At 38.1% G+C, this 13373-nt stretch overlaps 1 protein-coding gene and 1 long non-coding RNA gene across 2 annotated transcripts in view; one reads left to right on the top strand and one right to left on the bottom strand.

Annotated features, from left to right (window-relative positions):
- Positions 1 to 13373, top strand: part of LOC135222535 (sodium-coupled neutral amino acid transporter 7-like) — a 456233-nt gene that overhangs the window by 255857 nt on the left and 187003 nt on the right.
- The window catches only part of LOC135222300 (uncharacterized), a 42163-nt gene continuing 34792 nt past the window's right edge, over positions 6003 to 13373 (bottom strand). Inside the window, exons 3-4 of the long non-coding RNA XR_010316272.1 lie at positions 9103 to 9184; positions 6003 to 6124 (exon numbers count right to left, since the gene is read on the bottom strand). This is a non-coding gene — a long non-coding RNA (uncharacterized LOC135222300). The remainder of the gene's footprint in view (positions 6125 to 9102; positions 9185 to 13373) is intronic.

The following is a 13373-nucleotide window of genomic DNA, read 5'->3' as shown; positions in this document are numbered from 1 at the left end:
AGAGGGGAATCTCCTGCCAGGGGGAAGAAATCCTTCAGTCTGCACTGCAGAGACCGAAAATGAAGTCGACCATGAGGGACCAACTTTCCCACCGAGAAGACAAAATCCAGAAGGACCTGCCATTGGTGAGCTGGCTGTTTCAGGCTGTGACAGGAATAAGTATGCCACTGACTGAAACCTCTCCAACCTTTGGTCCGGCGGAAAAACCATTGCCGCCTCTGTATCATAGCCATACCTAGATAGAAAGCTCTCTGGCTGGGAACCAGATTGGACTTCTCCAGGTTTACTACTATGCCTAGCTCCTGAGAAAGCTGAAGGTTTTTATTACTATGCTTAGCTCCTGAGAAAGCTGAAGAAGACTATCTGTCCTAAAGTAGTTTCTCCTTGGAACTTGCCAAGACCAGCCAGTCATCGAGGTAGTGTAACGGGTCCCTTGAGAATGAGCCCATGTCAAGACGAGGGCAAAGACCCTTGTGAACACCTGAGGGTCCTTAGTCAATCCGAAGCAAAGGACCTTGAATTGGAAGACCTGTTCTCCCAGAGTGAAACGAAGGAACTTCCTGGATGAAGGGTGAATTGGAATCTGGAAGTAAGCATCCTTCAAGTTTATTGACAGCAAGAAGTTGTTGTCTCTTATCGCAGCCAACACTGTCTGGGGTGTCTCCATCCTGAACCTCATCTTCTTGACAAAGTGATTCAGGGTGGAAAGGTCAATCACTGGTCTACTGTAACCTGTAGCCTTTGGAACCAGGAAAATTCAACTGTAAAACCCTGGAGAAGGACGCTGTACTTCTTCCACCGCATCCTTATTCAGCATCTTCAACACTTCCTCCTGAAGAGCCAAATACTTCGGGGAGCCTTAAGCATACGTCCAATTGAGAAAGGGTCTGTCAGAGAGAGAGAGAGAAGCTGAAGGGTAGTAATCCAGCCCGAAGAACATCTCTACCCATTTCTCTGCTCCATGCAATTGCCATTTGGACCCAGTGGACCCACCAGGCATCACCCTACCCCGTGGCAACGGAAAGGGAGAGCGCCCACTCTATTGACGACCCCCTCTGCCCCTTCCTTTAGAGTCCCAAAAAAAAAAAAAAAACCTCCAGGGCTAGTAGGGGTGGGATTGAAAGGGAAGCTGTTGTTGTCTTCTTTTATGCTGTGAAGAATGAGAGATCCTCACAGAAGCCGAACACCTGGACAACTTGACAGGAGAAGAATGTCTTGCTTGCCGTTGTGGAGGGGGAAGAGGAGGACGAGAACGAGCCTCGACACTGCCTGATGGACCAGCCTATCCTTAATATCTGCTCATCGCCGGTTTGATCGCGTTTTTTCTTTCCAATTTCAGTTCTAGGGAAAAGAAGCCGAGACCAAAGGAGGTCCCCATTCCAGAGCCGAAAAGGACTTTGAGCCTACTGAACCCGCCACCAACCTTCGACAAGGCTGCGTCCCTCATGGCCAGGAGGAGGTTTGGTCCACAAGGTGTGCTTTGGTGGCCTTAATATGAAATAACCTTCACACCAGACTGCAAACAGCCTAGCCAAGGAGGAAGAAACTGACCTAAACCTCCCTCAGCTCAATCCGCAGCAATCCTGGCTATCGCAGTGGACCACAAGTCCAGCCAAGAGACAGTCTAGAAGATAATAGCAGCAGCATTCTCCATAGCCAAGGTCTCTTGCGACAAAACCCGTACATGGTTCCGACTCGAACCACGTACACGATCGTGCAATGAACCATGTACACATTAGCAAGACAAATCACATATGAGGGCATGTGACAAGTCAAGTACACGTCCATGAGACAATAACCGATGCCGAAGTGAACTGCCTGACGGAGACTGACTCCTAAGGTTCCAGTTTCTAGGTAGAACGAGAAACATCTCCACATACCAGGGATGCTTCATGTTCTTGACTGTCTACTGCAACACTGCAGAGAAAAGAATCCTTGGAAGGCGCAGGAGACACCTTTGGAGCATATACCTTCGACCTTTAATCGGTGCCTTATCATCCTTACGACCGACTGGAACAGGAACAAGGGATAAGAGGCTAACACTTCGTTATCACAACCACGTATGTGTAAGGGAAAGACATGGCTGTGTAAGGAAGACAGCGATGTTATCCCTCTCATGTATAACACCTCCTGATCGCGAACACGTACGTGTAAGGGAGAGACACGGGCCATGTAGGGAAGTCAGTAATTCATTCCTTTCACGTACCTCACTTCTGTAATCATGAACGTGTACATGTAAGGGAGAACTTGCTGCTGTGGTGGGGAAGTTGTGATGCACTCCTCTCGCTCGCAGAGGACGACGCCACAAAGCCGTTAATTCTCTGTCTGACTCAAGCGAGGATGAGAAGGAAACAAAGAAGCAGAAGATGGGGTGAAACTCCTCCCTCAACGACATCTCTTGCTAGAAGGTGGAGGGGAAGAATCACTTTTCCTCTATGACTCTCCTTCACCGAGAGAGCAAAATACCTCTCAAAAAACAGAGTCCAGCCTCTTGAATATAGCTTGAAACAACTCCTCCGATAGCTCAGCGAGAGGAAGCGATGACATCACAACAATGGGAGGAAGAGACACCACCACAGCTGACGTCATATAGGCTGATAGGATTCTGGGAGTGACATCACATCTCTAATGGCAGTGCTGGTTGATGGCCTCACTGGTGGAGTGATAGGAGGTGACCCAGTAAGTGTCAACATTGACATATGCGTCTCGCTAGGAGGCAGCACACAAGAGCCAAAGTAATGTAGTCTTGGAGGAGGTGGGACTGCCAATGGGGCCAGGCTGTGTGTGTGTGTGTGTGTGTGTGTGTGTGTGTAAAAGCCTCTAAGACAAGCGAAAGAAGGCCAGCTACCGGGGGGGGGGGGGGGGGGGGGGGGGGGGGGGGTGGTGTCGCAAGCTCGATTCTCGGTCATTCCATTGAGGAGTGAGAGGTGTATTTCTGGTGATAGAAGTTCACTCTCGACGTGGTTCGGAAGTCACGTAAAGCCGTTGGTCCTGTGTCCCGTTGCTGAATAACCACTGGTTCCATGCAACGTAAAAACATCATACAAACATACATCTAAGGAGGAGGACCCCGTAGGCCCAGCGATGCCCAAACAGCCGCCATCTTACTTGATTGTGAATCTGAGATTAATTGAACAGATGGTGTAGCCTCCTCCCTCTCAGGAAGGACATTAGATCCCAAGGGAGGGAGGCTACCTTAAACATAATACAGTGTCCCCCCGTACTCGCGGGGGATGCGTACCAGACCCCCTGTGAATAGTTAGAATCCGCGAATGTTTTGGAACCCCTATGAAAAGGCTAAAAACAGCCTATTTTGTTAGTTAAAAGTCAAGAAAAACCCACTAAAAAATTTTCATACTTGGTTTTTTTAATAGTTTTATCACAAAAAAGTGCATTTTATGATGAAATTCATCTAAAAAACCAGGAATTTGTGGATATTTATCATAGAAAAATACCGCGAATGCGCGAATTTTCCGCGAATAATGCAGGGAAAGGAAAACGTCCCAGAGAAATCGCGAATGTGTGAGTCCGCGAATCTGGAGAACGCGAATACGGGGGGTCCACTGTATTATCCTGTGCAACTCCGATACTTCCAGCGGCGAATTGATGGAAGAAAAGGAAGGAAACAGAGGTACAACTGAAGCAGGGGGGAAGCAAATCATCCAAATGAGAAGAAAAACCCTCCCAAGAAAGACTCGTAGAAACTCTGCGATGTCGTATGTGGATCTGTAATTGTAACAGCCAAAAACCTGGAGCATGGAAAAACCATGAGCGCCCGGGCACGTGTTGACAAGGTTGTGAAAACTCAAGAGGACTCCATGATAAACCACATACATACAGACAACTGAAAACCCAAAGAATTACGGCCAAGCAACCGGCTAGGAATGGAGAGCAAAAAGCGCGTTTACTCTTCAAGGCAGTCAACGAAAGACTGCATAATAGGTCACAAGATACTGTGCTTGGTCAATGACCAGCTTCCACCTCGTATTCACCGTGTTGCCAGATATACTACAGATTAAGGCCTTGCTTTACAATCTTTGATTGTTTTAACTGGTTTCCAGCTGGCACAAGATGATTACCTTATTCTTAAAGACCGATGGTTTGTTCCTCACAAGAACAATTTAACTATAGAAGTGAACTTGACTGAAATGGAGTAGCCATTTACCACTCACTTAGAAATATTACTAGTCTAAAAAGTCTTGAATATATGGCTACAAGTAAAAATTTTTAATATACACTACACCATAGAGTCAATTTTAACACCATTTTGACCAATTAGGTGTGATTAAAGATATATGTGTATACAATATATTTTAAATTAGATAAAACAGCAGGTTGAGACGGTAGATGGTAGACTTCTGCACTGTGATGGAAATGGTGATGCAGAAAAAAAAAAATATATGAGATGAATACCAAAAACTCTCATCCATGAATCAATAAAAGTTTTACTCCTGCATTGATGAATGTGTGCTTCAACTGAAAGGGAAATTGGGCCCTTCAATACATGGCTTTATAGCCTACTATATTTCATTATCATTTTCATTTGCTTTTTTCTTGTAAGAGGTTTAGACATAAAAGGAGTTCTTCTCACTCTCCTCTTCTTGTAACATTACTCTTTCTGCCCAAAACTCATCTCTATCTATACACTTTCCCCAAGATTTCTTGGTCTCCTTAAAAGTCTTCATCTTGCTTCTTCTATTATTGGCTTCTCTCACCAACTTTTTTTTATCCCCTCTCATCACGAGTCCAAAAAATCTCTCTTTAAGATCATAGACTTTTTGTTTTTCAATCTTCAGGTTATCACATCTCTCGATCACTTCATTTGTAATACAACCTTCCCACACTATTCTGGCTATTCTAGCATTCTATGCTGCAGCATGTCAGAAATGTTAAAATTCTCCTAAATTTCCTTGTCAGTTCCCATGTCTCCCTTGCATGAAAAGGTAAAAATCTTTTTGTGTACCAATAGTTAGTCTTTGTCCATCTTGTTACTAATGAGCCATGTCATTTAACAATAACAAAGGGAAAAAAGTATTAACTCTGTGACTACAAAAGTATATAACCCTTCCAACTACTGTGTGCATAATCCTTTTATTGTCATGTCTGGGAGGTGAGGCACCAGTAATTCAGACATGAGTTGGAGGCAGACTTTTATCAAAACTTAATAGAACTAACATTAACAATTATGTCAAGATACTATATATAGGAAGACCATCCCTAAAATAATAAGCCACAGCTGGAGCATGAACAATGTTACAGTATGAATTAGATATGGTCATCAAAGCTACATAAGAAAGGAAAAACTCTGGATAATAAATTCATGCTATAATTGGAAGAAGGGCATTGAAGGTTAAGAAAATCTGTACTAAATTCTCCAACACTAATAATTAAAGTATGCATGTTGAATTTATTTTACCAATATTAATTGCAAGGACGTGTTCAATTCACCGTTTCCAGAAAGAATAAAGGCTTAAGAACTTCAGAATATAAAAGATATTATAAAAAAATCAACAAAGAAAACAAGAATGGTATAAACTCCACTGATGATTATAAATTACTCTGCCTCTATTTTTTTCATTACCCATTAAAGTTTTTCTTGTTCTGCCACTTTGATGTACTCCTAGAATTCCATTTAAGTTTATCTTTTAACAAATAAAACGAAAACTGCTACATTCAAGCTTAATATAAAGTTATTTGTTATTACCTGAAGAAATGAGAATGTGCGATACCATAATGTTTATTGGCTTCGCATAAAATAATTGGGATATTTTGAAGGACACAGATTAAGTACATTAAATATTTTTGCCTCACATATGGATATATGGATATATATTTTTGCTGGAAGAGGAAACGAACGTAAAGGTTACAGGAAAATCTTAAGACTGCAGGGGACATTTGATACTCTTAAGTGAGAATTCCAAAAACTAATTACCCTGTAAATTTTTCAACAACACACATCCAATGTAAATTTCTATTTATAAACTTCACATTGAACAAGAAACTCACCTGGAAACACAAATATGAAGAATGCAGCTAAGCTCCCAAGAAGTTTTACCACAATATCAATATTGGGCGTAAAGGCTGCCATTAGTATTGATGATACCCACAGTACTATGGCGATAATCTGTAAGATAAACAGAATTAATAAAAGTGCAACTAATATAGATGCTGAATAAAAAAATGGAGATTGATACCATTAACATCAACTTAAACATTGCCTAAAATAAATTATCAACGTTTATTTTAGGCAATATTTAAGTTGATGTTAATGGTATGTCTCCATCAAAATTTTTCTTTCAATATTGGACAAGAAATAAGTTGTCCTACATATCATGTACTGAGCACATTCTGAATCAAGTCTCGTCTTATTTAAATCCCCATCTGTGACTTTTCTCCAAGATTTTCTAAACCTTTTTTCAGTCTCCATTCTGCTACTTCCATATCTACTGCTTGTCAATATAACTGATCACCTAAGCTTCCTATCACATAGTCAAACCATCCCTGTTTTAAGATACGTCCATTTTCTGGATGCTTCACTCTTAGGAACATCTAATTTGGCATTTAATCTTGTGACCACACTTAGCATTTGGTAAATACACTTTTTCAGTCTCCTCTACTACCTCTGTGAGTCCCTAAATCTCTGCTATGTTTATTCTCAAAGTACTCTTCTCAAACTTACTTTGCTCCAATTTTCTCTTCATGCTTAATGATAACAAGTCCTCCCAGTGAGCCCTATGAATCTAGAAATGTAACCTGGGGGTCTTTTTAAAGCAACTTATGAAAAGTATAAAATTATAAATCACAAAACCTCCACCTTCCTTCCTCTTGGTAAAGTACAAAATCATTATGAAAGTCAACAATTTACTAACGGAGATCTTAGTCATAGGCAGAGCAGAAATGACATTTTCTAAAATGCCAAATTCAACCAATGTATAAACAATAGAAACAGTCTTGCACTTAAAATACCTAAGACACTAATGTGTTGCTTTTAGGTTAGGGCCAAAGAATTCTACCTCAATGAATTGGTTGTTTCTTGAGGCTTGAGAGTATTTTCTTTTCATCAAAACAAACAATTAAGGTTATCATGCATTACACTGACTTTATATTAATGTTTTTACTAAGAGAGGCACTGTAATCTATTTCAATATAGTTACTGTATATATTTCACTGATTATTTTCATCTTGGGACAGCAATTAATACCCAAAATCATAATTCTACAAGGAGATCCTTTCTATCTTACTTGCATATTTCAAAGTACAGTCCGGTCCCGAATTATGCGTGTTTCGAATTGTGCGATTCCCCTTTTATGTGGTTGCTAGTTCTCAAAAATATATTTTCTCTATCTGCGAAGCCATTCAAGTTCTGCGAGTCACACGCTGCAAAACGTATCAAATCTATTGTCTTTTCAAGTATTTTAGATATGGGGGGGTTTGCTGATATCTGAGAGAAGGGGTGGGGGAATGCTTGGAAGAAAAAAATACTATTCCTCCAAGGGGGAATGCGAGAGAAAGATTTCCTGCTCAGTCATTAGCTAGGATGGAAGGCTTTCCTCATGCATTTGTGACATCATAGTGCAGTGTGTAGGTATGAATGATCGGTATCATCATCATCGCCATAGGTATTATTCAGATCTACGAAGTGTATTCAGAAGGCTTCTGCTCAGCCATTAGCTAAGACGGAAGGCTCTGCCTCACGCATTTGTGACATCATAGCGCAGTGTATAAGAATGATCGGATCATCATTGCCATACTTATTATTCAGATCTGTGAAATATATTCTGATCGTCCGCATCATGCAGATTTGATCTTTTTTTTTTCTATTGTTGAAATAGGTTTTGATGAAAATGACTAGTAAAAGTAATTAACAGAGAAGCAGATGTTTTGAGAGAGAGAGAGAGAGAATCATTCGATCTAAACTTTTCAAGAAGCTGTCATTTCACATTGAATTTTGAATTTTTATTTTATGGTTTCTTTTTAAGAAATTGCAATTTCATAAAATTTTTAATTTTTGAGCAGAGAGAGAGAGAGAGAGAGAGAGAGAGAGAGAGAGAGAGAGAGAATCACTTGATCTAAACTTTTCAAGAAACTGTCATTTCATATTGAATTTTGAATTTTTATCATTTCTTTTTAAGAAATTGTAATTTCATATTAAAAATTTGAATTTTCATCGGTCTTTTTTTATCATAGAATAAATTTATATGAAAACGATTACATAAAGTCGGTTGCTGGACAAAATAAACATACAGGTGCTCGTAACCAGGTTTGTTAGGCCTAACGGGAGTGAAGACACGCATGATCTACTGGTCCCCGAAACCTCAAATGGTTCATAAAGCCTTCTTTCAGCAGAAGAACCCTTCACAGAGGATGAGATAGAGAAGTTCAAAGGTTCTTTTGGCAGCGGATAGGTAAAGGAAATTCCATCCAAAAGGTTTTTTAAAGGAAATGACTGCATTGTACAGTACACTTGCACCCAATGGTGGCATTGTTTACATGTGGGAGTTTTCACCATCCTGGGTGTAAGTTATTAAAACCTTTTTAATGTTTTATTTATACATACGAACAATTTCATATTAGAAAAAATTACAGTATAGTACATAGAAAGTATTGAAAATGGGTAGTATAAATAAGTTTGATTGAGTAAGTTGCTGTTTGCCTTGGCCCTAATGGAATTATTCCCATAAGGTATGTGTTTCGAAATTTGCGAATTTCCAATTCTGCGAAGCCGTGGATCAACCAAATTCTCGCATAATTGGGGACCGTACTGTACTTCACTCTAATTCCCCAGTATAAGGAGACTACAGAATGCAATTAATACTAATTTATTGCAATTTTTTACTTCACTCACTTTTCTAAATTGACAAATTTTTTTAATCACTTTATATTTTTCATAGCTAACAAACCTGAGGTCGTAACAATAGGATAATTCATAGTTCCTTACAATAAAACAAAAGATAGTAAAATACACAAGAAATCAGGCATTTTATATTGCCTAAAAATAAAAGTAATTTCTAGTAAAACCCACAATAACTCAATGGTCTAGGAAAATAAGTTGCATTGCTGGAATTAAATGGGATATTCTGACAAAATGTTCAAAATACTAACCCTTCTTCGAGCAGGTTCGTTGAGTGATGCTTCAACAGGAGACAAGGATTTCATTTGTATGTAAAGGTCACTTACTGCCTCCCTGTGAAAAAAAAAATACCAAATGGCATTTCTTACTATCAATGAAAATGATTTATATAGAAAGTAAAATTAAAGCATGAAAACTTACATACTTAAAAATTGTATTATCCAAAAGTTTCCATGAACAGCATGAGATTGCAAAATAAAACAATTTTTGGGATATTTACTTTTATATCTTTTATACAAACAGCCTTTTATTTGAAATACATCACTTCCTTGTCAATGATAAAATACTGTAAGCTGAATGATTAACATACGAGAGAAAAAAAGTGAAATGGTGGCCCTTCAGGTAGGAACTAGTGGTACCTCGTTTGTCGAACGTTTCTTATGTCAAACTTTCCATTTTTAGAACAAAATTTTCTAGATAATTTTGTATCGTTTGCTGAACAAATGCTCGTACTTCAAATTGACTGATTATCTGGTCTATACTTGTATTTGACGGCCTACTGGGTCTTACAAGTTAAACAGTATTAAACTTTTTTTTTTTCATTTGCAATATATAGTTTAATGATAACAATATTTGACAAAATAAATAAAAGTATAATGCATTTAATATAAAATTTAGCTTTCAATATAACATTTAGCATATGCAATATATAGTTTAATGATAACAATATTTGACAAAATAAATAAAAGTATAATGCATTTAATATAAAATTTAGCTTTCAATATAACATTTAGCATAATGTATAAAATTGTCTGTAACTACGGTGACGTCATGCCCAGGTGACTTGAGACTGAACGAGGGAGCGTTGAATGTTGAGGAGAGAAGAAGAGTTAAAATATTACTGTATTTCACTACGTAAAAGCAATAACAATTCACATAAAAAGGGAATTTCCCAATAAATTTAACAATGATAAAATATGAAAACAGTCAAATGCAATACAGAAAAAAAAAAAAAAAAAAAAAAAAAAAAAGTCTCAATTCAGCCAGTGTTTGATGCGCCAAATGAGACTGTCTAGTCAACCAATATTAACAAAATAGTAAATGAAAAAACAAAGCTTTTCACAATAAAATTTAGCACAAATGATGAACAAAATCATTCGTCATTGTGGTGATACAGAGCTAACTCGAGGTAGAGGGAGAAAGCAGTTATATTTTTGAGGAATAATGAATGAATGATTTAAAGTTATCGTGCGTCATGGTATTGTTAAGGAGAGAAGAGACAGTAAAATCTTTACTATAATATATACGTAAAAGCAGTACCAATTCACAAAAATTAAAATTGTTATTTCACAGTAAATTTAACATATGATCAAACAAATGCAATACCATAAAAAAAAAGCTTGCTTGAGTCAATGTTGGTGCGCTGAGTGAGACGATAGAGAAAGAGAGAGCAGAGGAGAGGGAAGAACGGCTCTGCTTCCCACCAACTTATCAGCTGATCTAGGATGATTATTCGCTCATTTCTTTCACTTACACTCGTTCTGCCCAAATCACCTTTATTTGTGTTACAGTAAAATACCAATCTAGTGACAATTGCTTTTTACTACCGTAAAAGTAACTAAGCTCTGTAATAAACAAACTTGGGTCGCTTTCAGCTTCTGCATGCCTATGATTGTTTGTTTAAACGGGTTCCTTGTGAAAAGTTATTTTATCCCTCTTTCCTTTTCTTGCACTCTTGACTTATTACTTATTTGTTTGCAAAATCCTCATGTTTGTTGTAAAATTCTTCCGTTTGCCACCAGTAAGCTGATGTACTATGGTATAATTAATCACTTTCGTCCACTTAAGATCCAAGTGTAAACAGCTGATAACTCTCTCTCTCTCTCTCTCTCTCAAACACACGCACTATTGATTCCTTGATTATCTTTGTACCTGTTATGTGAATAAAATTGATTTTGTTATCAACCTTTGCATACTGCAACCAATTTGGTTTGCTCAAAGGGTTCCCGTCTCTCCTCCCTCCATACCCCAGCCGGCCGGTGCCATTTTTACCAAAGAGTTCATAAATCGTACAAAGGAAAAATAAAATTTAGAAAATTTTACTACATGTAACATACTGTTTCATTACTTTACACTCTTAATTTAACTTTTGAACATATTAATAATAGAAAAAATGTGAAAGGGGGGGACTTTGGTTTGGCTGCAATGAATTATCCTGATTCCCTTTATTTCTTATAGGGATATTTGTTTCATATTTCGAACAAATCGTACTTCGAACAGCCTTCTGGAATCTGATTAGGTTCAAAGTACGAGGTGCTACTGCACTCTTATTTCCTTACTAACCAGCCCACTTTTCTTTCTATACCATTTAATGTCAGGAGAACAGCAAAAGTTGTAAGTTTCCATGAAAAAAATAATTATGCTCATTTATCACTGTACTGAACAGCTTCTCAAAAAAGAAGCAATAAACTTTAAACATTTCAGCTGTAGTTAGCCGAGTTAATTTTACTTTCTAGTCAGTTTCTGGTTCCTGAACTGGCACCTATTAGACCCCATTTTGGCTTTGCCAAAATACTTTCTACAGGTACATACAGTGAAGATTCTATCAAAAAATGTTTTACTGTCTTGTTCCTTACACGAAGGACTTCTATGTTGATATCTATATACAGTACTCAAAATTATAGAAGGCGGAGATTACAGAATAGACCATTCATCAACCACCACTGCTGGGCTTTCCGAAATTAAAGTGACTAGTTTGCTGACATCTCTGGGGACTGCCCCTGACTGGCTGTAAGACAAGTGTCATTTGATTGGAACCATCATGATTGGTATTTGGATTGAAACACATCTATTCTAGTTAGAGCCCACACAGTGTGGGCTCTCTCCTTACTAAGACAATCTGAATAGCTTCTACGGTGTTGATTATAAGTTAGCTAGGCCAATCTCGGTTATGCCACTTTTGAAAGAATCAATCCTGGTTTGACTGACTCGGTCCAAACAAACATGAGTGTTCACGGGGGATGCCTACCCAGACCCTCCCTGTGAATAGTTGGAACCCCTATAAAAAATGCCTTAAAACAGCCTATTTTTGTTAGTTAACTCAAGAAAACCACCACTAAAAATGATATAACCTGATTTTTTTTTTTTTAATTCTGCCACCTCGGTGGCCGCGAGTTCTATTCTTGGGCATTCTATTGAGGTGTTAGAGATGTGTATTTCTGGTGATATAAGTTCACTCTCGACGTGGTTCGGAAGTCACGTAAAGCCGTTGGTCCCGTTGCTGAATAACTACTGGTTCCATGCAATGTAAAAACACCATACAAACAAAGAAACAAACCTGTTTTTTTCAAAGTTTTATCAAAAAAAGTGCATTTTATGATGAAATTAATAAAAAAAAGTGAATTTGTGGATATTTCTAATAGAAAATACTGCGAATAAGCGAGTTTCCCGCGAATAATGGGATATGTTCCAGAGAGAAATCCGCAAATGTGTGAGTCTGTGAATCTGGAGAACACAAATATGGGGGGTCACTGTAATTTGAACTTACTAAACTTTGGCTGTGTTGCTGATGACCAGTATATCTTTACTAACACCATCATTGCTGGCTCATCTCTGGCTGGATCAGGTATACAAGCTGCTCTAGTAACAAAGTGTGCTCTCATAACTTATAACAACCTAGTACAGTAGTGTAGTTTATGATGTGTGACAGAAGTTAATTTTGTCGTAAAAATCTATTCAATCATTATATCTAGACAAATGCTGTTTGAGCAAACTTTTAAGAAAATGAAGACCAGGTTAGAGATCTTACCTGGAATATCCCAAAAGAGCCAGGAAATTCTGCCCTTATGACAGATCCTAGCTGACACATCAAGACCAATAATAAATCCTCCAGCCTATCCTTTGTCCACTCAGGGCTCGGATGGTATACAAGCTCTTAGTAGAACATAAAATGGGATTTCCACAAAGAACCTTGAGTACTGTATATAGTATGACATATCAGAAACTACCAACAATACCCCCTAGAGATTATCTACCTTTCAACCACCGTGTCTTATGTTTCAGCTAATAATCTGAACCTTGGCAAATATTGTCTGACCATGTGTAATTGCATTAATGAAAACATTGGGTTCACATTTCACATGAACGTACTGATTATAAAATGCTCACAAAAGATGTTTTGTGTTGCTTACAACAACAAAATTGTCTTGTACATTTACAAAACTTATTACATACAAATACCTTTAAACATAATTCTTAAACAGAGAATGAAAATGAATTTATGTGCAAAACAGATAGTAAAAAG

This window comes from Macrobrachium nipponense, chromosome 3 (genome assembly GCF_015104395.2).
Source record: "Macrobrachium nipponense isolate FS-2020 chromosome 3, ASM1510439v2, whole genome shotgun sequence".
NCBI classification, from domain to species: domain Eukaryota; kingdom Metazoa; phylum Arthropoda; class Malacostraca; order Decapoda; family Palaemonidae; genus Macrobrachium; species Macrobrachium nipponense.
Note: the sequence above shows the minus strand (reverse complement) of the source record. Positions and strands in the feature narration are given on the sequence as shown.